Here is a 27,584-nt window from a genome sequence, read left to right on the forward strand (position 1 = left end):
CTCTCCTCTCTCCCCTGTCACCTCTCCTCTCTCCCCTGTCACCTCTCCTCTCTCCCCTGTCACCTCTCCTCTCTCCCCTGTCACCTCTCCTCTCTCCCCTGTCACCTCTCCTCTCTCCCCTGTCACCTCTCCTCTCATGTTCTGTTATAATCTCTATCCGGCACAGCCAGAAGAGGACCGGCCACCCATCAGAGCCTGGTTCCTCTCTACCCAGCACAGCCAGAAGAGGACTGGTCACCCCTCATTGCCTGGTTCCTCTCTACCCAGCACAGCCAGAAGAGGACTGGCCACCCCTCAGAGCCTGGTTCCTCTCTACCCGGTACAGCCAGAAGAGGACTGGTCACCCCTCAGAGCCTGGTTCCTCTCTACCCAGTACAGCCAGTAGCGGACTGGTCACCCCTCATTGCCTGGTTCCTCTCTACCCAGCACATCCAGAAGAGGACTGGTCACCCCTCAGAGCCTGGTTCCTCTCTACCCAGTACAGCCAGTAGAGGACTGGTCACCCCTCAGAGCCTGGTTCCTCTCTACCCAGCACATCCAGAAGAGGACTGGTCACCCCTCATAGCCTGGTTCCTCTCTACCCAGCACAGCCAGTAGAGGACTGGCCCACCCCTCATAGCCTGGTTCCTCTCTAGGTTTGTTCCTAGGTTCTGGCCTTTCTAGGGAGTTTTTCCCTTAGCCACCGTGCTTCTACACCTGCATTGCTTGCTGTTTGGGGTTTTAGGCTGGGTTTCTATACAGCACTTTGAGATATCAGCTGATGTAAGAAGGACTTTATAAATACATTTGATTGATTGATCACATCCCTTCTCTTCCCTTCCCTCTCTTCTCTCTTCCCCGAGGACCCATCCCTTCCCTTCCTTCTCTTCTCTCTTCCCCGAGGACCCATCCCATTTCTTCCCTTCCCTCTCTTCTCTCTTCCCTCGAGGACCCATCCCTTCCCTTCCCTCTCTTCTCTCTTCCCTGAGGACCCATCCCATTTCTTCCCTTCCCTCTCTTCTCTCTTCCCCGAGGACCCATCCCATTTCTTCCCTTCCTTCTCTTCTCTCTTCCCCGAGGACCCATCCCATTTCTTCCCTTCCCTCTCTTCTCTCTTCCCCGAGGACCCATCCCTTCCCTTCCCTCTCTTCTCTCTTCCCCGAGGACCCATCCCATTTCTTCCCTTCCCTCTCTTCTCTCTTCCCCGAGGACTCATCCCTTCCCTTCCCTCTCTTCTCCCCGAGGACCCATCCCATTTCTTCCCTTCCCTTTCTTCTCTCTTCCCCGAGGACCCATCCCTTCCCTTCCCTCTCTTCTCCCCGAGGACCCATCCCATTTCTTCCCTTCTCTCTCTTCTCTCTTCCCCGATGACCCATCCCATTTCTTCCCTTCCTTCTCTTCTCTCTTCCCCGAGGACCCATCCCATTTCTTCCCTTCCCTCTCTTCTCTCTTCCCCGAGGACCCATCCCTTCCCTTCCTTCTCTTCTCTCTTCCCCGAGGACCCATCCCATTTCTTCCCTTCCCTCTCTTCTCTCTTCCCTCGAGGACCCATCCCTTCCCTTCCCTCTCTTCTCTCTTCCCTGAGGACCCATCCCATTTCTTCCCTTCCCTCTCTTCTCTCTTCCCCGAGGACCCATCCCATTTCTTCCCTTTCCTCTCTTCTCTCTTCCCCGAGAACCCATCCCATTTCTTCCCTTCCCTCTCTTCTCTCTTCCCCGAGGACCCATCCCATTTCTTCCCTTCCCTCTCTTCTCTCTTCCCCGAGGACCCATCCCATTTCTTCCCTTCCCTCTCTTCTCTCTTCCCCGAGGACCCATCCCATTTCTTCCCTTTCCTCTCTTCTCTCTTCCCCGAGAACCCATCCCATTTCTTCCCTTCCCTCTCTTCTCTCTTCCCCGAGGACCCATCCCATTTCTTCCCTTCCCTCTCTTCTCTCTTCCCCGAGGACCCATCCCATTTCTTCCCTTCCCTCTCTTCTCTCTTCCCCGAGGACCCATCCCATTTCTTCCCTTCCCTCTCTTCTCTCTTCCCCGAGGACCCATCCCATTTCTTCCCTTCCCTCTCTTCTCTCTTCCCCGAGGACCCATCCCATTTCTTCCCTTCCCTCTCTTCTCTCTTCCCCGAGGACCCATCCCATTTCTTCCCTTCCCTCTCTTCTCTCTTCCCCGAGGACCCATCCCATTTCTTCCCTTCCCTCTCTTCTCTCTTCCCCGAGGACCCATCCCATTTCTTCCCTTCCCTCTCTTCCCCGAGGACCCACCCCATTTCTTCCCTTCCCTCTCTTCTCCGAGGACCAATCCCATTTCTTCCCTTACCTCTCTTCTCTCTTCCCCGAGGACCCATCCCTTCCCTTCCCTCTCTTCCCCGAGGACCCATCCCATTTCTTCCCTTACCTCTCTTCTCTCTTCCCCGAGGACCCATCCCTTCCCTTCCCTCTCTTCTCTCTTCCCTGAGGACCCATCCCATTTCTTCCCTTCCCTCTCTTCTCTCTTCCCCGAGGACCCATCCCATTTCTTCCCTTCCCTCTCTTCTCTCTTCCCCGAGAATCCATCCCATTTCTTCCCTTCCCTCTCTTCTCTCTTCCCCGAGGACCCATCCCATTTCTTCCCTTCCCTCTCTTCTCTCTTCCCCGAGGACCCATCCCATTTCTTCCCTTCCCTCTCTTCTCTCTTCCCCGAGGACCCATCCCATTTCTTCCCTTCCCTCTCTTCTCTCTTCCCCGAGGACCCATCCCATTTCTTCCCTTCCCCCTCTTCCCCGAGGACCCACCCCATTTCTTCCCTTCCCTCTCTTCTCCGAGGACCCATCCCATTTCTTCCCTTACCTCTCTTCTCTCTTCCCCGAGGACCCATCCCTTCCCTTCCCTCTCTTCCCCGAGGACCCATCCCTTCCCTTCCCTCTCTTCCCCGAGGACCCATCCCATTTCTTCCCTTCCCTCTCTTCTCTCTTCCCCGAGGACCCATCCCATTTCTTCCCTTCCCTCTCTTCTCTCTTCCCCGAGGACCCATCCCTTCCCTTCCCTCTCTTCTCTCTTCCCTGAGGACCCATCCCATTTCTTCCCTTCCCTCTCTTCTCTCTTCCCCGAGGACCCATCCCATTTCTTCCCTTTCCTCTCTTCTCTCTTCCCCGAGGACCCATCCCATTTCTTCCCTTCCCTCTCTTCTCTCTTCCCCGAGGACCCATCCCATTTCTTCCCTTCCCTCTCTTCTCACTTCCCCGAGGACCCATCCCATTTCTTCCCTTCCCTCTCTTCTCTCTTCCCCGAGGACCCATCCCATTTCTTCCCTTCCCTCTCTTCTCTCTTCCCCGAGGACCCATCCCATTTCTTCCCTTCCCTCTCTTCCCCGAGGACCCATCCCATTTCTTCCCTTCCCTCTCTTCTCTCTTCCCCGAGGACCCATCCCATTTCTTCCCTTCCCTCTCTTCTCTCTTCCCCGAGGACCCATCCCATTTCTTCCCTTCCCTCTCTTCCCCGAGGACCCACCCCATTTCTTCCCTTCCCTCTCTTCTCCGAGGACCAATCCCATTTCTTCCCTTACCTCTCTTCTCTCTTCCCCGAGGACCCATCCCTTCCCTTCCCTCTCTTCCCCGAGGACCCATCCCATTTCTTCCCTTCCCTCTCTTCTCTCTTCCCCGAGGACCCATCCCTTCCCTTCCTTCTCTTCTCTCTTCCCCGAGGACCCATCCCATTTCTTCCCTTCCCTCTCTTCTCTCTTCCCCGAGGACCCATCCCTTCCCTTCCCTCTCTTCTCTCTTCCCTGAGGACCCATCCCATTTCTTCCCTTCCCTCTCTTCTCTCTTCCCCGAGGACCCATCCCATTTCTTCCCTTCCCTCTCTTCTCTCTTCCCCGAGAACCCATCCCATTTCTTCCCTTCCCTCTCTTCTCTCTTCCCCGAGGACCCATCCCATTTCTTCCCTTCCCTCTCTTCTCTCTTCCCCGAGGACCCATCCCATTTCTTCCCTTCCCTCTCCTCTCTTCCCCGAGGACCCATCCCATTTCTTCCCTTCCCTCTCTTCTCTCTTCCCCGAGGACCCATCCCATTTCTTCCCTTCCCTCTCTTCCCCGAGGACCCACCCCATTTCTTCCCTTCCCTCTCTTCTCCGAGGACCCATCCCATTTCTTCCCTTACCTCTCTTCTCTCTTCCCCGAGGACCCATCCCTTCCCTTCCCTCTCTTCCCCGAGGACCCATCCCTTCCCTTCCCTCTCTTCCCCGAGGACCCATCCCATTTCTTCCCTTCCCTCTCTTCTCTCTTCCCCGAGGACCCATCCCATTTCTTCCCTTCCCTCTCTTCTCTCTTCCCCGAGGACCCATCCCTTCCCTTCCCTCTCTTCTCTCTTCCCTGAGGACCCATCCCATTTCTTCCCTTCCCTCTCTTCTCTCTTCCCCGAGGACCCATCCCATTTCTTCCCTTCTCGCTTCCCCGAGGACCCATCCCATTTCTTCCCGGCTCTCCGGGCACCGCAGGGAAACAACCATCCAATGGCCACATCCTACATACAAAAGACCTCTATTACAGTAGGATATAGACACACCTAGCAGAATGTAGTCTACATACAGACCTCTACTACAGTAGGATATAGACACACCTAGCAGAATGTAGTCTACATACAGACCTCTACTACAGTAGGATATAGACACACCTAGCAGAATGTAGTCTACATACAACAGACCTCTACTACAGTAGGATATAGACACACCTAGCAGAATGTAGTCTACATACAACAGACCTCTACTACAGTAGGATATAGACACACCTAGCAGAATGTAGTCTACCTACAACAGACCTCTACTACAGTAGGATATAGACACACCTAGCAGAATGTAGTCTACATACAGACCTCTACTACAGTAGGATATAGACACACCTAGCAGAATGTAGTCTACATACAACAGACCTCTACTACAGTAGGATATAGACACACCTAGCAGAATGTAGTCTACATACAGACCTCTACTACAGTAGGATATAGACACACCTAGCAGAATGTAGTCTACATACACCAGACCTCTACTACAGTAGGATATAGACACACCTAGCAGAATGTAGTCTACCTACAGACCTCTACTACAGTAGGATATAGACACACCTAGCAGAATGTAGTCTACATACAACAGACCTCTACTACAGTAGGATATAGACACACCTAGCAGAATGTAGTCTACGTACAGACCTCTACTACAGTAGGATATAGACACACCTAGCAGAATGTAGTCTACATACAGACCTCTACTACAGTAGGATATAGACACACCTAGCAGAATGTAGTCTACATACAACAGACCTCTACTACAGTAGGATATAGACACACCTAGCAGAATGTAGTCTACATACAGACCTCTACTACAGTAGGATATAGACACACCTAGCAGAATGTAGTCTACATACAGACCTCTACTACAGTAGGATATAGACACACCTAGCAGAATGTAGTCTACATACAACAGACCTCTACTACAGTAGGATATAGACACACCTAGCAGAATGTAGTCTACATACAACAGACCTCTACTACAGTAGGATATAGACACACCTAGCAGAATGTAGTCTACATACAGACCTCTACTACAGTAGGATATAGACACACCTAACAGAATGTAGTCTACATACAGACCTCTACTACAGTAGGATATAGACACACCTAGCAGAATGTAGTCTACATACAGACCTCTACTACAGTAGGATATAGACACACCTAGCAGAATGTAGTCTACATACAACAGACCTCTACTACAGTAGGATATAGACACACCTAGCAGAATGTAGTCTACATACAGACCTCTACTACAGTAGGATATAGACACACCTAGCAGAATGTAGTCTACGTACAGACCTCTACTACAGTAGGATATAGACACACCTAGCAGAATGTAGTCTACCTACAACAGACCTCTACTACAGTAGGATATAGACACACCTAGCAGAATGTAGTCTACATACAGACCTCTACTACAGTAGGATATAGACACACCTAGCAGAATGTAGTCTACCTACAACAGACCTCTACTACAGTAGGATATAGACACACCTAGCAGAATGTAGTCTACCTACAACAGACCTCTACTACAGTAGGATATAGACACACCTAGCAGAATGTAGTCTACATACAACAGACCTCTACTACAGTAGGATATAGACACACCTAGCAGAATGTAGTCTACATACAACAGACCTCTACTACAGTAGGATATAGACACACCTAGCAGAATGTAGTCTACATACAGACCTCTACTACAGTAGGATATAGACACACCTAGCAGAATGTAGTCTACATACAGACCTCTACTACAGTAGAAAATAGACACACCTAGCAGAATGTAGTCTACAACAAACCTCTACTACAGTAGGATATAGACACACCTAGCAGAATGTAGTCTACATACAACAGACCTCTACTACAGTAGGATATAGACACACCTAGCAGAATGTAGTCTACATACAACAGACCTCTACTACAGTAGGATATAGACACACCTAGCAGAATGTAGTCTACATACAACAGACCTCTACTACAGTAGGATATAGACACACCTAGCAGAATGTAGTCTACATACAACAGACCTCTACTACAGTAGGATATAGACACACCTAGCAGAATGTAGTCTACATACAACAGACCTCTACTACAGTAGGATATAGACACACCTAGCAGAATGTAGTCTACATACAGACCTCTACTACAGTAGGATATAGACACACCTAGCAGAATGTAGTCTACATACAACAGACCTCTACTACAGTAGGATATAGACACACCTAGCAGAATGTAGTCTACATACAGACCTCTACTACAGTAGGATATAGACACACCTAGCAGAATGTAGTCTACCTACAACAGACCTCTACTACAGTAGGATATAGACACACCTAGCAGAATGTAGTCTACATACAACAGACCTCTACTACAGTAGGATATAGACACACCTAGCAGAATGTAGTCTACATACAACAGACCTCTACTACAGTAGGATATAGACACACCTAGCAGAATGTAGTCTAGATACAGACCTCTACTACAGTAGGATATAGACACACCTAGCAGAATGTAGTCTACATACAACAGACCTCTACTACAGTAGGATATAGACACACCTAGCAGAATGTAGTCTACATACAGACCTCTACTACAGTAGGATATAGACACACCTAGCAGAATGTAGTCTACATACAGACCTCTACTACAGTAGGATATAGACACACCTAGCAGAATGTAGTCTACCTACAACAGACCTCTACTACAGTAGGATATAGACACACCTAGCAGAATGTAGTCTACATACAGACCTCTACTACAGTAGGATATAGACACACCTAGCAGAATGTAGTCTACCTACAACAGACCTCTACTACAGTAGGATATAGACACACCTAGCAGAATGTAGTCTACATACAGACCTCTACTACAGTAGGATATAGACACACCTAGCAGAATGTAGTCTACATACAGACCTCTACTACAGTAGGATATAGACACACCTAGCAGAATGTAGTCTACATACAGACCTCTACTACAGTAGGATATAGACACACCTAGCAGAATGTAGTCTACATACAACAGACCTCTACTACAGTAGGATATAGACACACCTAGCAGAATGTAGTCTACATACAACAGACCTCTACTACAGTAGGATATAGACACACCTAGCAGAATGTAGTCTACATACAACAGACCTCTACTACAGTAGGATATAGACACACCTAGCAGAATGTAGTCTACCTACAACAGACCTCTACTACAGTAGGATATAGACACACCTAGCAGAATGTAGTCTACATACAGACCTCTACTACAGTAGGATATAGACACACCTAGCAGAATGTAGTCTACATACAACAGACCTCTACTACAGTAGGATATAGACACACCTAGCAGAATGTAGTCTACATACAGACCTCTACTACAGTAGGATATAGACACACCTAGCAGAATGTAGTCTACGTACAGACCTCTACTACAGTAGGATATAGACACACCTAGCAGAATGTAGTCTACCTACAACAGACCTCTACTACAGTAGGATATAGACACACCTAGCAGAATGTAGTCTACATACAGACCTCTACTACAGTAGGATATAGACACACCTAGCAGAATGTAGTCTACATACAGACCTCTACTACAGTAGGATATAGACACACCTAGCAGAATGTAGTCTACCTACAACAGACCTCTACTACAGTAGGATATAGACACACCTAGCAGAATGTAGTCTACCTACAACAGACCTCTACTACAGTAGGATATAGACACACCTAGCAGAATGTAGTCTACATACAACAGACCTCTACTACAGTAGGATATAGACACACCTAGCAGAATGTAGTCTACATACAACAGACCTCTACTACAGTAGGATATAGACACACCTAGCAGAATGTAGTCTACATACAGACCTCTACTACAGTAGGATATAGACACACCTAGCAGAATGTAGTCTACATACAGACCTCTACTACAGTAGAAAATAGACACACCTAGCAGAATGTAGTCTACAACAAACCTCTACTACAGTAGGATATAGACACACCTAGCAGAATGTAGTCTACATAAAACAGACCTCTACTACAGTAGGATATAGACACACCTAGCAGAATGTAGTCTACATACAGACCTCTACTACAGTAGGATATAGACACACCTAGCAGAATGTAGTCTACAACAGACCTCTACTACAGTAGGATATAGACACACCTAGCAGAATGTAGTCTACATACAGACCTCTACTACAGTAGGATATAGACACACCTAGCAGAATGTAGTCTACAACAGACCTCTACTACAGTAGGATATAGACACACCTAGCAGAATGTAGTCTACATACAACAGACCTCTACTACAGTAGGATATAGACACACCTAGCAGAATGTAGTCTACATACAGACCTCTACTACAGTAGGATATAGACACACCTAGCAGAATGTAGTCTACATACAACAGACCTCTACTACAGTAGGATATAGACACACCTAGCAGAATGTAGTCTACATACAGACCTCTACTACAGTAGGATATAGACACACCTAGCAGAATGTAGTCTACATACAGACCTCTACTACAGTAGGATATAGACACACCTAGCAGAATGTAGTCTACATACAGACCTCTACTACAGTAGGATATAGACACACCTAGCAGAATGTAGCCTACATACAGACCTCTACTACAGTAGGATATAGACACACCTAGCAGAATGTAGTCTACCTACAGACCTCTACTACAGTAGGATATAGACACACCTAGCAGAATGTAGTCTACAACAGACCTCTACTACAGTAGGATATAGACACACCTAGCAGAATGTAGTCTACATACAACAGACCTCTACTACAGTAGGATATAGACACACCTAGCAGAATGTAGTCTACCTACAACAGACCTCTACTACAGTAGGATATAGACACACCTAGCAGAATGTAGTCTACATACAGACCTCTACTACAGTAGGATATAGACACACCTAGCAGAATGTAGTCTACCTACAACAGACCTCTACTACAGTAGGATATAGACACACCTAGCAGAATGTAGTCTACATACAGACCTCTACTACAGTAGGATATAGACACACCTAGCAGAATGTAGTCTACATACAGACCTCTACTACAGTAGGATATAGACACACCTAGCAGAATGTAGTCTACATACAGACCTCTACTACAGTAGGATATAGACACACCTAGCAGAATGTAGTCTACCTACAACAGACCTCTACTACAGTAGGATATAGACACACCTAGCAGAATGTAGTCTACATACAACAGACCTCTACTACAGTAGGATATAGACACACCTAGCAGAATGTAGTCTACATACAGACCTCTACTACAGTAGGATATAGACACACCTAGCAGAATGTAGTCTACATACAGACCTCTACTACAGTAGGATATAGACACACCTAGCAGAATGTAGTCTACATACAGACCTCTACTACAGTAGGATATAGACACACCTAGCAGAATGTAGTCTAGATACAGACCTCTACTACAGTAGGATATAGACACACCTAGCAGAATGTAGTCTACATACAGACCTCTACTACAGTAGGATATAGACACACCTAGCAGAATGTAGTCTACATACAGACCTCTACTACAGTAGGATATAGACACACCTAGCAGAATGTAGTCTACATACAGACCTCTACTACAGTAGGATATAGACACACCTAGCAGAATGTAGTCTACATACAGACCTCTACTACAGTAGGATATAGACACACCTAGCAGAATGTAGTCTACATACAGACCTCTACTACAGTAGGATATAGACACACCTAGCAGAATGTAGTCTACATACAGACCTCTACTACAGTAGGATATAGACACACCTAGCAGAATGTAGTCTACATACAGACCTCTACTACAGTAGGATATAGACACACCTAGCAGAATGTAGTCTACATACAGACCTCTACTACAGTAGGATATAGACACACCTAGCAGAATGTAGTCTACATACAGACCTCTACTACAGTAGGATATAGACACACCTAGCAGAATGTAGTCTACATACAGACCTCTACTACAGTAGGATAGACACACCTAGCAGAATGTAGTCTACCTACAGACCTCTACTACAGTAGGATATAGACACACCTAGCAGAATGTAGTCTACATACAACAGACCTCTACTACAGTAGGATATAGACACACCTAGCAGAATGTAGTCTACCTACAGACCTCTACTACAGTAGGATATAGACACACCTAGCAGAATGTAGTCTACATACAACAGACCTCTACTACAGTAGGATATAGACACACCTAGCAGAATGTAGTCTACATACAGACCTCTACTACAGTAGGATATAGACACACCTAGCAGAATGTAGTCTACATACAGACCTCTACTACAGTAGGATATAGACACACCTAGCAGAATGTAGTCTACAACAGACCTCTACTACAGTAGGATATAGACACACCTAGCAGAATGTAGTCTACCTACAGGCCTCTACTACAGTAGGATATAGACACACCTAGCAGAATGTAGTCTAGATACAGACCTCTACTACAGTAGGATATAGACACACCTAGCAGAATGTAGTCTACATACAACAGACCTCTACTACAGTAGGATATAGACACACCTAGCAGAATGTAGTCTACATACAACAGACCTCTACTACAGTAGGATATAGACACACCTAGCAGAATGTAGTCTACATACAGACCTCTACTACAGTAGGATATAGACACACCTAGCAGAATGTAGTCTACCTACAACAGACCTCTACTACAGTAGGATATAGACACACCTAGCAGAATGTAGTCTACATACAGACCTCTACTACAGTAGGATATAGACACACCTAGCAGAATGTAGTCTACATACACCAGACCTCTACTACAGTAGGATATAGACACACCTAGCAGAATGTAGTCTACATACAGACCTCTACTACAGTAGGATATAGACACACCTAGCAGAATGTAGTCTACATACACCAGACCTCTACTACAGTAGGATATAGACACACCTAGCAGAATGTAGTCTACATACAGACCTCTACTACAGTAGGATATAGACACACCTAGCAGAATGTAGTCTACCTACATACAGACCTCTACTACAGTAGGATATAGACACACCTAGCAGAATGTAGTCTACATACAGACCTCTACTACAGTAGGATATAGACACACCTAGCAGAATGTAGTCTACATACAACAGACCTCTACTACAGTAGGATACAGACACACAGCTGTCTAATGATGTCTCTAATATATATATATATATATATACACACACAACCACACACACTCTACAACCACACACACACACACTCTACAACCACACACACACACACTCTACAACCACACACACACACACACACACACACACTCTACAACCACAGAGAAGGAAAGGAGAGTTTCTTAGAAGAGTTGGAACGAGACTCGGAGGAGAAATGAAACTAGAGAGTGATTGGTCACTCAACGACCACATCCTTCAGAGAGAGGCCCTCTACAGACAGCTAACGTGATTTGTCCCTGGGCCAAGCCAGGGACTCACACCATCCATCCACAGGCTGGTGATAAACTAACACACACACACACACCATCCATCCACAGACTGGTGATAAACTAACACACACACACACACACCATCCATCTACAGGCTGGTTATAAACTAACACACACACCATCCATCTAAAGGCTGGTTATAAACTAACACACACACACACACCATCCATCTACAGGCTGGTGATAAACTAACACACACACACACACACCATCCACAGACTGATGATAAACTAACACACACACACACACACACTCTCTCTCTCTCTCCTGTGAGTTGTGTATCAGAGGTATCCTGAGACTGGGACCTGTTCTCTCTAGCCTCCCTCTCTCTCTCTCTCTCCTGTGAGTTGTGTATCAGAGGTATCCTGAGACTGGGACCTGTTCTCTCTAGCGTCTGTCTGTCTGTCTGTCTGTCTGTGTGTGTGAGTCTGAGGAATGCAGTTTGAAAAGGGTCTCTGCTGCTCCGCTGTCAACACACACACACACACTAATGGTTGGAGAGAGAGAGAGAGTCGTTAACAGCCAAATAAAGAGCAGTCTTTAATAATTTACTCAGCTCTGAGAAGAGAGGGAGGAGGGAGGGTGTGAGTGAGGGAGGAGGGAGAGAGGGAGGAGGGAGAAAGGGTGAGAGGGAGAAAAAGGTTGAGGGAGAAAAAGGTGAGAGGGAGGGGTGGGGGAGGAGGGGTGAAGGGTGAGGGGGAACCTTGCTCTCGAGCAGCTAAATATAGTCAGGCTTCCTACCTCATATCTACACAATAAAACACACATCAAGTGTTCAATGGACTGATGTGTGTGTGTGTGTGTGTGTGTGTGTGTGTGTGTGTGTGTGTGTGTGTGTGTGTGTGTGTGTGTGTGTGTGTGTGTGTGTGTGTGTGTGTGTGTGTGTGTGTGTGTGTGTGTGTGTGTGTGTGTGTGTGTGTGTGTGTGTGTGTGTGCGTAACGTCCCATGTTCGCCCTAACCATCTTCCTGATGGCTTCATATCCAGAGGGCCTATTTCAGTCCTATTGAACAAGCTGAGCTTCAGGACGTGACTGGAATCACTACTACTACTGTAGACTGTAATATACCATACATCTAGCAGACAGACAAGACAGACAGACAGACGGGAGGGTAGAGAGGTAGGGGGAGGGGAGAGAAAGAAAGGAGAGAGAGAGGGAAAGAGTGAAGAGACAGTACAAACTAACCCAGAATTACAGTTGTTTCTGTTGATGTTTTAAGATCCGCCCTGAACTGCTGTAGAGACGGCTATATATAACTCATTATCATACACACACACACACACACACACACACACACACACACACACACACACACACACACACACACACACACACACACACACACACACACACACACACACACACACACACACACACACACACACACACACACACACACACACACACACACACACACACACACTAATGGTTGGAGAGAGAGAGAGAGACGTTTACAGCCAAATAAAGAGCAGTCTTCAATAATTTACTCAGCTCTGAGAAGAGAGGGAGGAGGGAGAGAGGGTCAGAGGGGGAGGCGGGTCAGAGGGATGAGGGAGAAAGGGTGAGAGAGAGAGGGAGGAGGGGGGAGGGGGAGAGAGGGATGAGGGAGGAGGGAGAAAGGGTGAGAGAGAGAGAGAGAGAGAGAGAGAGAGAGAGAGAGAGAGGAGGGGGGAGGGTGAGAGAGGAGAAGGAGGAGAGAGGGAGGAGGGTTAAATATAGTCAGACTTGACGTGTGTGTACCCAAAACTGTAAAGGCCACTTATACAGAAGCAAAGTCACAAACCGTCTAGTAACTAGTCTACCTGCTGTATCAGTAGTGGTGTGTCCTGACCATCTATCTAGTAACTAGTCTACCTGCTGTATCAGTAGTGTCCTGACCATCTATCTAGTAACTAGTCTACCTGCTGTATCAGTAGTGTCCTGTCCATCTATCTAGTAACTAGTCTACCTGCTGTATCAGTAGTGGTGTGTCCTGTCCATCTATCTAGTAACTAGTCTACCTGCTGTATCAGTAGTGTCCTGTCCATCTATCTAGTAACTAGTCTACCTGCTGTATCAGTAGTGGTGTGTCCTGACCATCTATCTAGTAACTAGTCTACCTGCTGTATCAGTAGTGGTGTGTCCTGACCATCTATCTAGTAACTAGTCTACCTGCTGTATCAGTAGTGGTGTGTCCTGACCATCTATCTAGTAACTAGTCTACCTGCTGTATCAGTAGTGGTGTGTCCTGTCCATCTATCTAGTAACTAGTCTACCTGCTGTATCAGTAGTGGTGTGTCCTGACCATCTATCTAGTAACTAGTCTACCTGCTGTATCAGTAGTGGTGTGTCCTGTCCATCTATCTAGTAACTAGTCTACCTGCTGTATCAGTAGTGTCCTGTCCATCTGTCTAGTAACTAGTCTACCTGCTGTATCAGTAGTGGTGTGTCCTGTCCATCTATCTAGTAACTAGTCTACCTGCTGTATCAGTAGTGGTGTGTCCTGACCATCTATCTAGTAACTAGTCTACCTGCTGTATCAGTAGTGGTGTGTCCTGACCATCTATCTAGTAACTAGTCTACCTGCTGTATCAGTAGTGGTGTGTCCTGTCCATCTATCTAGTAACTAGTCTTCCTGCTGTATCAGTAGTGGTGTGTCCTGACCATCTATCTAGTAACTAGTCTACCTGCTGTATCAGTAGTGGTGTGTCCTGTCCATCTATCTAGTAACTAGTCTACCTGCTGTATCAGTAGTGGTGTGTCCTGTCCATCTATCTAGTAACTAGTCTACCTGCTGTATCAGTAGTGTCCTGTCCATCTATCTAGTAACTAGTCTACCTGCTGTATCAGTAGTGGTATGTCCTGTCCATCTATCTAGTAACTAGTCTACCTGCTGTATCAGTAGTGTCCTGTCCATCTATCTAGTAACTAGTCTACCTGCTGTATCAGTAGTGGTGTGTCCTGACCATCTATCTAGTAACTAGTCTACCTGCTGTATCAGTAGTGTCCTGACCATCTATCTAGTAACTAGTCTACCTGCTGTATCAGTAGTGTCCTGTCCATCTATCTAGTAACTAGTCTACCTGCTGTATCAGTAGTGGTGTGTCCTGTCCATCTATCTAGTAACTAGTCTACCTGCTGTATCAGTAGTGTCCTGACCATCTATCTAGTGACTAGTCTACCTGCTGTATCAGTAGTGGTGTGTCCTGTCCATCTATCTAGTAACTAGTCTACCTGCTGTATCAGTAGTGTCCTGTCCATCTATCTAGTAACTAGTCTACCTGCTGTATCAGTAGTGTCCTGTCCATCTATCTAGTAACTAGTCTACCTGCTGTATCAGTAGTGTCCTGTCCATCTATCTAGTAACTAGTCTACCTGCTGTATCAGTAGTGGTGTGTCCTGTCCATCTATCTAGTAACTAGTCTACCTGCTGTATCAGTAGTGTCCTGACCATCTATCTAGTAACTAGTCTACCTGCTGTATCAGTAGTGTCCTGACCATCTATCTAGTAACTAGTCTACCTGCTGTATCAGTAGTGGTGTGTCCTGTCCATCTATCTAGTAACTAGTCTACCTGCTGTATCAGTAGTGTCCTGACCATCTATCTAGTAACTAGTCTACCTGCTGTATCAGTAGTGTCCTGTCCATCTATCTAGTAACTAGTCTACCTGCTGTATCAGTAGTGGTGTGTCCTGTCCATCTATCTAGTAACTAGTCTACCTGCTGTATCAGTAGTGTCCTGTCCATCTATCTAGTAACTAGTCTACCTGCTGTATCAGTAGTGTCCTGTCCATCTATCTAGTAACTAGTCTACCTGCTGTATCAGTAGTGTCCTGTCCATCTATCTAGTAACTAGTCTACCTGCTGTATCAGTAGTGTCCTGTCCATCTATCTAGTAACTAGTCTACCTGCTGTATCAGTAGTGTCCTGACCATCTATCTAGTAACTAGTCTACCTGCTGTATCAGTAGTGCTGTGTCCATCTATCTAGTAACTAGTCTACCTGCTGTATCAGTAGTGGTGTGTCCTGTCCATCTATCTAGTAACTAGTCTACCTGCTGTATCAGTAGTGGTGTGTCCTGTCCATCTATCTAGTAACTAGTCTACCTGCTGTATCAGTAGTGTCCTGTCCATCTATCTAGTAACTAGTCTACCTGCTGTATCAGTAGTGTCCTGTCCATCTATCTAGTAACTAGTCTACCTGCTGTATCAGTAGTGGTGTGTCCTGACCATCTATCTAGTAACTAGTCTACCTGCTGTATCAGTAGTGGTGTGTCCTGTCCATCTATCTAGTAACTAGTCTACCTGCTGTATCAGTAGTGTCCTGTCCATCTATCTAGTAACTAGTCTACCTGCTGTATCAGTAGTGGTGTGTCCTGACCATCTATCTAGTAACTAGTCTACCTGCTGTATCAGTAGTGGTGTGTCCTGACCATCTATCTAGTAACTAGTCTACCTGCTGTATCAGTAGTGGTGTGTCCTGACCATCTATCTAGTAACTAGTCTACCTGCTGTATCAGTAGTGTCCTGTCCATCTATCTAGTAACTAGTCTACCTGCTGTATCAGTAGTGGTGTGTCCTGTCCATCTATCTAGTAACTAGTCTACCTGCTGTATCAGTAGTGTCCTGTCCATCTATCTAGTAACTAGTCTACCTGCTGTATCAGTAGTGTCCTGACCATCTATCTAGTGACTAGTCTACCTGCTGTATCAGTAGTGTCCTGTCCATCTATCTAGTAACTAGTCTACCTGCTGTATCAGTAGTGTCCTGTCCATCTATCTAGTAACTAGTCTACCTGCTGTATCAGTAGTGGTGTGTCCTGTCCATCTATCTAGTAACTAGTCTACCTGCTGTATCAGTAGTGTCCTGTCCATCTATCTAGTAACTAGTCTACCTGCTGTATCAGTAGTGGTGTGTCCTGTCCATCTATCTAGTAACTAGTCTACCTGCTGTATCAGTAGTGTCCTGTCCATCTATCTAGTAACTAGTCTACCTGATGCATCAGTAGTATCCTGTCCATCTATCTAGTAACTAGTCTACCTGCTGTATCAGTAGTGTCCTGACCATCTATCTAGTAACTAGTCTACCTGCTGTATCAGTAGTGTCCTGTCCATCTATCTAGTAACTAGTCTACCTGCTGTATCAGTAGTGGTGTGTCCTGACCATCTATCTAGTAACTAGTCTACCTGCTGTATCAGTAGTGTCCTGACCATCTATCTAGTAACTAGTCTACCTGCTGTATCAGTAGTGGTGTGTCCTGACCATCTATCTAGTAACTAGTCTACCTGCTGTATCAGTAGTGGTGTGTCCTGTCCATCTATCTAGTAACTAGTCTACCTGCTGTATCAGTAGTGTCCTGACCATCTATCTAGTAACTAGTCTACCTGCTGTATCAGTAGTGGTGTGTCCTGACCATCTATCTAGTAACTAGTCTACCTGCTGTATCAGTAGTGGTGTGTCCTGTCCATCTATCTAGTAACTAGTCTACCTGCTGTATCAGTAGTGTCCTGACCATCTATCTAGTAACTAGTCTACCTGCTGTATCAGTAGTGGTGTGTCCTGTCCATCTATCTAGTAACTAGTCTACCTGCTGTATCAGTAGTGTCCTGACCATCTATCTAGTAACTAGTCTACCTGCTGTATCAGTAGTGGTGTGTCCTGACCATCTATCTAGTAACTAGTCTACCTGCTGTATCAGTAGTGGTGTGTCCTGTCCATCTATCTAGTAACTAGTCTACCTGCTGTATCAGTAGTGTCCTGTCCATCTATCTAGTAACTAGTCTACCTGCTGTATCAGTAGTGGTGTGTCCTGTCCATCTATCTAGTAACTAGTCTACCTGCTGTATCAGTAGTGTCCTGACCATCTATCTAGTAACTAGTCTACCTGCTGTATCAGTAGTGTCCTGTCCATCTATCTAGTAACTAGTCTACCTGCTGTATCAGTAGTGTCCTGTCCATCTATCTAGTAACTAGTCTACCTGCTGTATCAGTAGTGGTGTGTCCTGACCATCTATCTAGTAACTAGTCTACCTGCTGTATCAGTAGTGGTGTGTCCATCTATCTAGTAACTAGTCTACCTGCTGTATCAGTAGTGGTGTGTCCTGTCCATCTATCTAGTAACTAGTCTACCTGCTGTATCAGTAGTGGTGTGTCCATCTATCTAGTAACTAGTCTACCTGCTGTATCAGTAGTGTCCTGTCCATCTATCTAGTAACTAGTCTACCTGCTGTATCAGTAGTGTCATGCCCATCTATCTAGTAACTAGTCTACCTGCTGTATCAGTAGTGTCCTGTCCATCTATCTAGTAACTAGTCTACCTGCTGTATCAGTAGTGTCCTGTCCATCTATCTAGTAACTAGTCTACCTGCTGTATCAGTAGTGGTGTGTCCTGTCCATCTATCTAGTAACTAGTCTACCTGCTGTATCAGTAGTGTCCTGTCCATCTGTCTAGTAACTAGTCTACCTGCTGTATCAGTAGTGTCCTGTCCATCTATCTAGTAACTAGTCTACCTGCTGTATCAGTAGTGTCCTGTCCATCTATCTAGTAACTAGTCTACCTGCTGTATCAGTAGTGTCCTGTCCATCTATCTAGTAACTAGTCTACCTGCTGTATCAGTAGTGTCCTGTCCATCTATCTAGTAACTAGTCTACCTGCTGTATCAGTAGTGTCCTGTCCATCTCTCTAGTAACTAGTCTACCTGCTGTATCAGTAGTGTCCTGACCATCTATCTAGTAACTAGTCTACCTGCTGTATCAGTAGTGGTGTGTCCTGTCCATCTATCTAGTAACTAGTCTACCTGCTGTATCAGTAGTGGTGTGTCCTGACCATCTATCTAGTAACTAGTCTACCTGCTGTATCAGTAGTGTCCTGTCCATCTATCTAGTAACTAGTCTACCTGCTGTATCAGTAGTGGTGTGTCCTGTCCATCTATCTAGTAACTAGTCTACCTGCTGTATCAGTAGTGGTGTGTCCTGACCATCTATCTAGTAACTAGTCTACCTGCTGTATCAGTAGTGTCCTGTCCATCTATCTAGTAACTAGTCTACCTGCTGTATCAGTAGTGTCCTGTCCATCTATCTAGTAACTAGTCTACCTGCTGTATCAGTAGTGGTGTGTCCTGTCCATCTATCTAGTAACTAGTCTACCTGCTGTATCAGTAGTGTCCTGTCCATCTATCTAGTAACTAGTCTACCTGCTGTATCAGTAGTGTCCTGTCCATCTATCTAGTAACTAGTCTACCTGCTGTATCAGTAGTGTCCTGTCCATCTATCTAGTAACTAGTCTACCTGCTGTATCAGTAGTGGTGTGTCCTGTCCATCTATCTAGTAACTAGTCTACCTGCTGTATCAGTAGTGGTGTGTCCTGACCATCTATCTAGTAACTAGTCTACCTGCTGTATCAGTAGTGGTGTGTCCTGTCCATCTATCTAGTAACTAGTCTACCTGCTGTATCAGTAGTGTCCTGTCCATCTATCTAGTAACTAGTCTACCTGCTGTATCAGTAGTGGTGTGTCCTGACCATCTATCTAGTAACTAGTCTACCTGCTGTATCAGTAGTGGTGTGTCCTGTCCATCTATCTAGTAACTAGTCTACCTGCTGTATCAGTAGTGTCCTGTCCATCTATCTAGTAACTAGTCTACCTGCTGTATCAGTAGTGTCCTGTCCATCTATCTAGTAACTAGTCTACCTGCTGTATCAGTAGTGTCCTGTCCATCTATCTAGTAACTAGTCTACCTGCTGTATCAGTAGTGTCCTGACCATCTATCTAGTAACTAGTCTACCTGCTGTATCAGTAGTGTCCTGACCATCTATCTAGTAACTAGTCTACCTGCTGTATCAGTAGTGTCCTGTCCATCTATCTAGTAACTAGTCTACCTGCTGTATCAGTAGTGGTGTGTCCTGACCATCTATCTAGTAACTAGTCTACCTGCTGTATCAGTAGTGTCCTGTCCATCTATCTAGTAACTAGTCTACCTGCTGTATCAGTAGTGGTGTGTCCTGTCCATCTATCTAGTAACTAGTCTACCTGCTGTATCAGTAGTGGTGTGTCCTGTCCATCTATCTAGTAACTAGTCTACCTGCTGTATCAGTAGTGGTGTGTCCTGTCCATCTATCTAGTAACTAGTCTACCTGCTGTATCAGTAGTGTCCTGACCATCTATCTAGTAACTAGTCTACCTGCTGTATCAGTAGTGTCCTGTGCATCTATCTAGTAACTAGTCTACCTGCTGTATCAGTAGTGGTGTGTCCTGTCCATCTATCTAGTAACTAGTCTACCTGCTGTATCAGTAGTGGTGTGTCCTGTCCATCTATCTAGTAACTAGTCTACCTGCTGTATCAGTAGTGTCCTGTCCATCTATCTAGTAACTAGTCTACCTGCTGTATCAGTAGTGTCCTGTCCATCTATCTAGTAACTAGTCTACCTGCTGTATCAGTAGTGTCCTGTCCATCTATCTAGTAACTAGTCTACCTGCTGTATCAGTAGTGTCCTGTCCATCTATCTAGTAACTAGTCTACCTGCTGTATCAGTAGTGGTGTGTCCATCTATCTAGTAACTAGTCTACCTGCTGTATCAGTAGTGTCCTGACCATCTATCTAGTAACTAGTCTACCTGCTGTATCAGTAGTGTCCTGTCCATCTATCTAGTAACTAGTCTACCTGCTGTATCAGTAGTGTCCTGACCATCTATCTAGTAACTAGTCTACCTGCTGTATCAGTAGTGTCCTGTCCATCTATCTAGTAACTAGTCTACCTGCTGTATCAGTAGTGGTGTGTCCTGACCATCTATCTAGTAACTAGTCTACCTGCTGTATCAGTAGTGTCCTGTCCATCTATCTAGTAACTAGTCTACCTGCTGTATCAGTAGTGTCCTGACTATCTATCTAGTAACTAGTCTACCTGCTGTATCAGTAGTGTCCTGTCCATCTATCTAGTAACTAGTCTACCTGCTGTATCAGTAGTGTCCTGTCCATCTATCTAGTAACTAGTCTACCTGCTGTATCAGTAGTGTCCTGACCATCTATCTAGTAACTAGTCTACCTGCTGTATCAGTAGTGGTGTGTCCATCTATCTAGTAACTAGTCTACCTGCTGTATCAGTAGTGTCCTGACCATCTATCTAGTAACTAGTCTACCTGCTGTATCAGTAGTGTCCTGTCCATCTATCTAGTAACTAGTCTACCTGCTGTATCAGTAGTGTCCTGACCATCTATCTAGTAACTAGTCTACCTGCTGTATCAGTAGTGGTGTGTCCTGTCCATCTATCTAGTAACTAGTCTACCTGCTGTATCAGTAGTGTCCTGTCCATCTATCTAGTAACTAGTCTACCTGCTGTATCAGTAGTGTCCTGACCATCTATCTAGTAACTAGTCTACCTGCTGTATCAGTAGTGTCCTGTCCATCTATCTAGTAACTAGTCTACCTGCTGTATCAGTAGTGGTGTGTCCTGTCCATCTATCTAGTAACTAGTCTACCTGCTGTATCAGTAGTGTCCTGACCATCTATCTAGTAACTAGTCTACCTGCTGTATCAGTAGTGTCCTGTCCATCTATCTAGTAACTAGTCTACCTGCTGTATCAGTAGTGTCCTATCCATCTATCTAGTAACTAGTCTACCTGCTGTATCAGTAGTGTCCTGTCCATCTATCTAGTAACTAGTCTACCTGCTGTATCAGTAGTGGTGTGTCCTGACCATCTATCTAGTAACTAGTCTACCTGCTGTATCAGTAGTGGTGTGTCCTGTCCATCTATCTAGTAACTAGTCTACCTGCTGTATCAGTAGTGTCCTGTCCATCTATCTAGTAACTAGTCTACCTGCTGTATCAGTAGTGGTGTGTCCTGACCATCTATCTAGTAACTAGTCTACCTGCTGTATCAGTAGTGGTGTGTCCTGTCCATCTATCTAGTAACTAGTCTACCTGCTGTATCAGTAGTGGTGTGTCCTGACCATCTATCTAGTAACTAGTCTACCTGCTGTATCAGTAGTGTCCTGTCCATCTATCTAGTAACTAGTCTACCTGCTGTATCAGTAGTGGTGTGTCCTGTCCATCTATCTAGTAACTAGTCTACCTGCTGTATCAGTAGTGGTGTGTCCTGACCATCTATCTAGTAACTAGTCTACCTGCTGTATCAGTAGTGTCCTGTCCATCTATCTAGTAACTAGTCTACCTGCTGTATCAGTAGTGTCCTGTCCATCTATCTAGTAACTAGTCTACCTGCTGTATCAGTAGTGGTGTGTCCTGTCCATCTATCTAGTAACTAGTCTACCTGCTGTATCAGTAGTGTCCTGTCCATCTATCTAGTAACTAGTCTACCTGCTGTATCAGTAGTGTCCTGTCCATCTATCTAGTAACTAGTCTACCTGCTGTATCAGTAGTGTCCTGTCCATCTATCTAGTAACTAGTCTACCTGCTGTATCAGTAGTGGTGTGTCCTGTCCATCTATCTAGTAACTAGTCTACCTGCTGTATCAGTAGTGGTGTGTCCTGACCATCTATCTAGTAACTAGTCTACCTGCTGTATCAGTAGTGGTGTGTCCTGTCCATCTATCTAGTAACTAGTCTACCTGCTGTATCAGTAGTGTCCTGTCCATCAATCTAGTAACTAGTCTACCTGCTGTATCAGTAGTGGTGTGTCCTGACCATCTATCTAGTAACTAGTCTACCTGCTGTATCAGTAGTGGTGTGTCCTGTCCATCTATCTAGTAACTAGTCTACCTGCTGTATCAGTAGTGTCCTGTCCATCTATCTAGTAACTAGTCTACCTGCTGTATCAGTAGTGTCCTGTCCATCTATCTAGTAACTAGTCTACCTGCTGTATCAGTAGTGTCCTGTCCATCTATCTAGTAACTAGTCTACCTGCTGTATCAGTAGTGTCCTGTCCATCTATCTAGTAACTAGTCTACCTGCTGTATCAGTAGTGGTGTGTCCTGACCATCTATCTAGTAACTAGTCTACCTGCTGTATCAGTAGTGGTGTGTCCTGTCCATCTATCTAGTAACTAGTCTACCTGCTGTATCAGTAGTGGTGTGTCCTGTCCATCTATCTAGTAACTAGTCTACCTGCTGTATCAGTAGTGGTGTGTCCTGTCCATCTATCTAGTAACTAGTCTACCTGCTGTATCAGTAGTGTCCTGTCCATCTATCTAGTAACTAGTCTACCTGCTGTATCAGTAGTGTCCTGTCCATCTATCTAGTAACTAGTCTACCTGCTGTATCAGTAGTGTCCTGTCCATCTATCTAGTAACTAGTCTACCTGCTGTATCAGTAGTGTCCTGTCCATCTATCTAGTAACTAGTCTACCTGCTGTATCAGTAGTGTCCTGTCCATCTATCTAGTAACTAGTCTACCTGCTGTATCAGTAGTGGTCCTGTCCATCTATCTAGTAACTAGTCTACCTGCTGTATCAGTAGTGTCCTGACCATCTATCTAGTAACTAGTCTACCTGCTGTATCAGTAGTGTCCTGTCCATCTATCTAGTAACTAGTCTACCTGCTGTATCAGTAGTGTCCTGACCATCTATCTAGTAACTAGTCTACCTGCTGTATCAGTAGTGTCCTGTCCATCTATCTAGTAACTAGTCTACCTGCTGTATCAGTAGTGGTGTGTCCTGACCATCTATCTAGTAACTAGTCTACCTGCTGTATCAGTAGTGTCCTGTCCATCTATCTAGTAACTAGTCTACCTGCTGTATCAGTAGTGTCCTGACCATCTATCTAGTAACTAGTCTACCTGCTGTATCAGTAGTGTCCTGTCCATCTATCTAGTAACTAGTCTACCTGCTGTATCAGTAGTGTCCTGTCCATCTATCTAGTAACTAGTCTACCTGCTGTATCAGTAGTGTCCTGACCATCTATCTAGTAACTAGTCTACCTGCTGTATCAGTAGTGGTCCTGTCCATCTATCTAGTAACTAGTCTACCTGCTGTATCAGTAGTGTCCTGACCATCTATCTAGTAACTAGTCTACCTGCTGTATCAGTAGTGTCCTGTCCATCTATCTAGTAACTAGTCTACCTGCTGTATCAGTAGTGTCCTGACCATCTATCTAGTAACTAGTCTACCTGCTGTATCAGTAGTGGTGTGTCCTGTCCATCTATCTAGTAACTAGTCTACCTGCTGTATCAGTAGTGTCCTGTCCATCTATCTAGTAACTAGTCTACCTGCTGTATCAGTAGTGTCCTGTCCATCTATCTAGTAACTAGTCTACCTGCTGTATCAGTAGTGTCCTGTCCATCTATCTAGTAACTAGTCTACCTGCTGTATCAGTAGTGGTGTGTCCTGTCCATCTATCTAGTAACTAGTCTACCTGCTGTATCAGTAGTGTCCTGACCATCTATCTAGTAACTAGTCTACCTGCTGTATCAGTAGTGTCCTGTCCATCTATCTAGTAACTAGTCTACCTGCTGTATCAGTAGTGTCCTGTCCATCTATCTAGTAACTAGTCTACCTGCTGTATCAGTAGTGTCCTGTCCATCTATCTAGTAACTAGTCTACCTGCTGTATCAGTAGTGGTGTGTCCTGACCATCTATCTAGTAACTAGTCTACCTGCTGTATCAGTAGTGGTGTGTCCTGTCCATCTATCTAGTAACTAGTCTACCTGCTGTATCAGTAGTGTCCTGTCCATCTATCTAGTAACTAGTCTACCTGCTGTATCAGTAGTGGTGTGTCCTGACCATCTATCTAGTAACTAGTCTACCTGCTGTATCAGTAGTGGTGTGTCCTGTCCATCTATCTAGTAACTAGTCTACCTGCTGTATCAGTAGTGTCCTGTCCATCTATCTAGTAACTAGTCTACCTGCTGTATCAGTAGTGTCCTGTCCATCTATCTAGTAACTAGTCTACCTGCTGTATCAGTAGTGTCCTGTCCATCTATCTAGTAACTAGTCTACCTGCTGTATCAGTAGTGTCCTGTCCATCTATCTAGTAACTAGTCTACCTGCTGTATCAGTAGTGTCCTGACCATCTATCTAGTAACTAGTCTACCTGCTGTATCAGTAGTGTCCTGTCCATCTATCTAGTAACTAGTCTACCTGCTGTATCAGTAGTGGTGTGTCCTGACCATCTATCTAGTAACTAGTCTACCTGCTGTATCAGTAGTGTCCTGTCCATCTATCTAGTAACTAGTCTACCTGCTGTATCAGTAGTGGTGTGTCCTGTCCATCTATCTAGTAACTAGTCTACCTGCTGTATCAGTAGTGGTGTGTCCTGTCCATCTATCTAGTAACTAGTCTACCTGCTGTATCAGTAGTGTCCTGTCCATCTATCTAGTAACTAGTCTACCTGCTGTATCAGTAGTGTCCTGTCCATCTATCTAGTAACTAGTCTACCTGCTGTATCAGTAGTGTCCTGTCCATCTATCTAGTAACTAGTCTACCTGCTGTATCAGTAGTGTCCTGTCCATCTATCTAGTAACTAGTCTACCTGCTGTATCAGTAGTGGTGCCTGTCCATCTATCTAGTAACTAGTCTACCTGCTGTATCAGTAGTGTCCTGACCATCTATCTAGTAACTAGTCTACCTGCTGTATCAGTAGTGTCCTGTCCATCTATCTAGTAACTAGTCTACCTGCTGTATCAGTAGTGTCCTGACCATCTATCTAGTAACTAGTCTACCTGCTGTATCAGTAGTGTCCTGTCCATCTATCTAGTAACTAGTCTACCTGCTGTATCAGTAGTGGTGTGTCCTGACCATCTATCTAGTAACTAGTCTACCTGCTGTATCAGTAGTGTCCTGTCCATCTATCTAGTAACTAGTCTACCTGCTGTATCAGTAGTGGTGTGTCCTGTCCATCTATCTAGTAACTAGTCTACCTGCTGTATCAGTAGTGTCCTGACCATCTATCTAGTAACTAGTCTACCTGCTGTATCAGTAGTGTCCTGTCCATCTATCTAGTAACTAGTCTACCTGCTGTATCAGTAGTGGTGTGTCCTGTCCATCTATCTAGTAACTAGTCTACCTGCTGTATCAGTAGTGTCCTGACCATCTATCTAGTAACTAGTCTACCTGCTGTATCAGTAGTGTCCTGTCCATCTATCTAGTAACTAGTCTACCTGCTGTATCAGTAGTGGTGTGTCCTGTCCATCTATCTAGTAACTAGTCTACCTGCTGTATCAGTAGTGTCCTGTCCATCTATCTAGTAACTAGTCTACCTGCTGTATCAGTAGTGGTGTGTCCTGTCCATCTATCTAGTAACTAGTCTACCTGCTGTATCAGTAGTGGTGTGTCCTGACCATCTATCTAGTAACTAGTCTACCTGCTGTATCAGTAGTGTCCTGTCCATCTATCTAGTAACTAGTCTACCTGCTGTATCAGTAGTGGTGTGTCCTGTCCATCTATCTAGTAACTAGTCTACCTGCTGTATCAGTAGTGTCCTGTCCATCTATCTAGTAACTAGTCTACCTGCTGTATCAGTAGTGGTGTGTCCTGTCCATCTATCTAGTAACTAGTCTACCTGCTGTATCAGTAGTGTCCTGACCATCTATCTAGTAACTAGTCTACCTGCTGTATCAGTAGTGTCCTATCCATCTATCTAGTAACTAGTCTACCTGCTGTATCAGTAGTGTCCTGTCCATCTATCTAGTAACTAGTCTACCTGCTGTATCAGTAGTGTCCTGACCATCTATCTAGTAACTAGTCTACCTGCTGTATCAGTAGTGTCCTGTCCATCTATCTAGTAACTAGTCTACCTGCTGTATCAGTAGTGTCCTGTCCATCTATCTAGTAACTAGTCTACCTGCTGTATCAGTAGTGGTGTGTCCTGTCCATCTATCTAGTAACTAGTCTACCTGCTGTATCAGTAGTGTCCTGTCCATCTATCTAGTGACTAGTCTACCTGCTGTATCAGTAGTGGTGTGTCCTGTCCATCTATCTAGTAACTAGTCTACCTGCTGTATCAGTAGTGCTGTGTCCATCTATCTAGTAACTAGTCTACCTGCTGTATCAGTAGTGTCCTGACCATCTATCTAGTAACTAGTCTACCTGCTGTATCAGTAGTGGTGTGTCCTGACCATCTATCTAGTAACTAGTCTACCTGCTGTATCAGTAGTGTCCTGTCCATCTATCTAGTAACTAGTCTACCTGCTGTATCAGTAGTGTCCTGACCATCTATCTAGTAACTAGTCTACCTGCTGTATCAGTAGTGGTGTGTCCATCTATCTAGTAACTAGTCTACCTGCTGTATCAGTAGTGTCCTGTCCATCTATCTAGTAACTAGTCTACCTGCTGTATCAGTAGTGTCCTGACCATCTATCTAGTAACTAGTCTACCTGCTGTATCAGTAGTGGTGTGTCCTGTCCATCTATCTAGTAACTAGTCTACCTGCTGTATCAGTAGTGGTGTGTCCTGTCCATCTATCTAGTAACTAGTCTACCTGCTGTATCAGTAGTGTCCTGACCATCTATCTAGTAACTAGTCTACCTGCTGTATCAGTAGTGGTGTGTCCTGTCCATCTATCTAGTAACTAGTCTACCTGCTGTATCAGTAGTGTCCTGTCCATCTATCTAGTAACTAGTCTACCTGCTGTATCAGTAGTGTCCTGTCCATCTATCTAGTAACTAGTCTACCTGCTGTATCAGTAGTGTCCTGTCCATCTATCTAGTAACT

At 45.1% G+C, this 27,584-nt stretch overlaps 1 protein-coding gene across 1 annotated transcript in view; it reads right to left on the bottom strand.

Annotated features, from left to right (window-relative positions):
• Positions 1-27,584, bottom strand: part of klhl5 (kelch-like family member 5) — a 96,614-nt gene that overhangs the window by 58,633 nt on the left and 10,397 nt on the right. The gene's annotated exons all lie outside the window — the stretch shown is intronic.

This window comes from Salvelinus fontinalis, unplaced genomic scaffold (genome assembly GCF_029448725.1).
Source record: "Salvelinus fontinalis isolate EN_2023a unplaced genomic scaffold, ASM2944872v1 scaffold_0207, whole genome shotgun sequence".
Taxonomy (NCBI): Eukaryota; Metazoa; Chordata; class Actinopteri; order Salmoniformes; family Salmonidae; genus Salvelinus; species Salvelinus fontinalis.